This window comes from Sinocyclocheilus grahami, unplaced genomic scaffold (assembly GCF_001515645.1).
Source record: "Sinocyclocheilus grahami isolate Dianchi unplaced genomic scaffold, SAMN03320097.WGS_v1.1 scaffold2061.1, whole genome shotgun sequence".
Lineage (NCBI taxonomy): Eukaryota > Metazoa > Chordata > Actinopteri > Cypriniformes > Cyprinidae > Sinocyclocheilus > Sinocyclocheilus grahami.
Window position 1 is genome coordinate 34,933 of NW_015507240.1, and position 2,770 is coordinate 37,702.

Genomic DNA, 2,770 nt, shown 5'->3' on the forward strand with positions numbered 1-2,770 from the left:
TTTGTAATCTTTTATCATATTATACTTGTAATTATAGCACTAGAAACTCTTATAAATTACATTTGACTGTTCCCAGAGTATACTCTGAATTTGGCAACTGCCTTTTCCTCCTATGGTCCTAGGCTATGGAATGAAATGCAATGCAGAGTGTTATGTTAGAAACAATTCCATCTCTAAATATTTTTAGAAATCTTTCTACCTGGAAGAAACTTGTGAATGTTTTATGTAATTTGATTTGATGTTGGTTGATATATATATATTTTTTTTGTGTTTAATCTGTATGTGAAACTTTCTGTGCTGCCATTTTGGCCAGGACTCCCTGGTAGAAGAGATTTATATCTCAATGGGATCATTCCTAGTAAAATAAAGGATAATAAAGGCTGCATCAGAGCCAAATAGCGCATTTTCAAAATTAAGTTTTTATCTGCGAATCGGTTTTGAAAATGACCGATACAATAATCATAATGCTTAATATCGGCACCGATAATCGGTCGACCCCTATTAGTTACTGCAGTGGAGTTTAATCCCATGCTGCATGATATATTTCTGAGTGAAGTTAGTTTTTTTTTTTTTTTTAATACTTTCTCAATGGGATCATTCCTAGTAAAATAAAGGATAATAAAGGCTGCATCAGAGCCAAATAGCGCATTTTCAAAATTAAGTTTTTATCTGCGAATCGGTTTTGAAAATGACCGATACAATAATCATAATGCTTAATATCGGCACCGATAATCGGTCGACCCCTATTAGTTACTGCAGTGGAGTTTAATCCCATGCTGCATGATATATTTCTGAGTGAAGTTAGTTTTTTTTTTTTTTTAAATACTTTAGCAAGAATCCTTTAAATTTATCAAAAGTGAAGAAAGACATTTATAATGTTACAAAAGATTTCTATTTCAGATAAATGTTGCTTTGAAATCACAGGAATAAATTACATTTTAAAATGTATTCCAATAGAAAATTATTTTAAATAGTAAAAATATTTCAAAATACTTTCAAACGTGGATTTGCTCTATTTTGGTCACGCTACCATAGACATCAATGCTTGTATCTGAATTCTGAACTTTCTTCCCAGTATTTCTGTGATATGAATGACTGTACGACCAAAATAATACTGTGTAGTTTGTGAACCGGTTTCTTAACCAAATATGGTAACTGCTCTCGGTGTCAGCGGCAGTGTGAACGCAGATTTGAATGATCCGGTAAGACTTTGTCAAAGGTTTAATAGACACGGGAGAATCGTTGTCATTTAGAAATGAGATTGTGTGGTCTGAATCGAGATCGCAAATTTTTTTTTTTTAACGATTAATCGTGCAGCTCTATTAACAATTGGGTGCTGATTGGATGTGAAAAGCGGGCATTACATTTTGGAAACACAACCACCCTGAATTTTCTGTTATTCCACCTTCAAAATGTGTGATTTCAAGCTAGCTTTATCCCTCTTTTAACAGACTGTGTTTGTTCCTTTTCATCAGCAGAGACGTCCTGCGAGAGAGAAGGGAGACGAGCGAGGCTGGATGAGGAGGGGAGAAGAGAGAAGGACAATGAGGGGAAAAGTTATGGGCGGACAGGAGCCTGGAGCTCTCCTTTCCCTTTAACATCTATTTCCTTACCATTCTGACAGTCTCTCATCTCCTCTTCATTTCATCGTCTGGAGATGGATGGAAAGCCTCAGCACAACTCAAAGGTGAGGAAGATTGTCAACTATTAATAACATTGTATTTGTTTATTTAAATATTCATAATGCGTCCGTTTTTATAATGTAAGATTTGTGTATTTTGGTATGTTTTGGGCATTAACCCTCAACAGATAAGCTCAGGCCGGTTGGAGCTGTCTGTTTCAAGTCAGCCCTTGATGGGGGTGCAGGGCTTGTATTGTTTCAGGTCTGATCTCTCCCTGCATCTTTTCTCCATCTGTCTTTTCACTCTTAATTTCTCACTCCTTTCTCTGGCTTTGTTTTCTTTCGTGCCTTCCTGTAACTCAGCCTTAATTTTCTCTCTTGTCTCTCGTGTTCATGATCTCAGTCATGTTTTCATCTCTCTGACTTTCTCAGACTCAGTCAGATAATTTTCTTGCTCTTTCTTCTCACACAGATCATTTGAGTTTTTTTTTTTTGTGTGTTTTTTTTATTTTAACCAGCGGCTCCAGTCTACATTCCCCGAAGTGTGACAACATCATGAAGAGTTTTCCAGTCTTTGTACGAGCAGAAGGCCAGATGACAATCTGCACACTGAAGTGGGGGAAAAAAAAAAATTTACCAAGCCATAATCTTCTGAAAGGAAAGCAAATGATACTGTTCTATATTTCTTTGCAGCCTGATGAAACATACCAATTTGCAAAACTAACAATGCATAGTTGATGTAAAAAAACTTGATGACTTTCCTACTGCTAAATTCTTTAAAGAATTCTGACCAAAAACCTCTGCATGTAATAACCTAAAACAGAAGAGAGGGCGTCTGATATATTAATATAACCCCATACCTCCAATTCAATATTTACATTTTGTTCCTATATTTTGACCATCATGAACGGTAAGCTGCTCTGCCCGCTATAGTATTTGGTCTTCTTTGTGTCTGTATTCAGTGTATTTGACTTTTGCTAATGTCCTGTTTACAGACTCAGGAGTGATGTATTTTTCTTTATCACTGTCCCAGTAGCTCCCGAAAATATCTGACAAATGGGTACAAAAATGGAGAAATGTATTTGTAGTTGTGTTTTTTTTTTGTTTTTTTTTAAACCGTTTTTTTCGGGAGCTACTGGGACCGTGATA

At 35.8% G+C, this 2,770-nt stretch overlaps 1 long non-coding RNA gene across 1 annotated transcript in view; it reads left to right on the forward strand.

Annotated features, from left to right (window-relative positions):
* Positions 1 to 2,379, forward strand: part of LOC107573890 (uncharacterized) — a 7,774-nt gene extending 5,395 nt beyond the window's left edge. Inside the window, exons 2-3 of the long non-coding RNA XR_001607590.1 lie at positions 1,476 to 1,687; positions 2,140 to 2,379. This is a non-coding gene — a long non-coding RNA (uncharacterized lncRNA). The remainder of the gene's footprint in view (positions 1 to 1,475; positions 1,688 to 2,139) is intronic.
* The last annotated feature ends 391 nt before the right edge of the window (positions 2,380 to 2,770 follow it).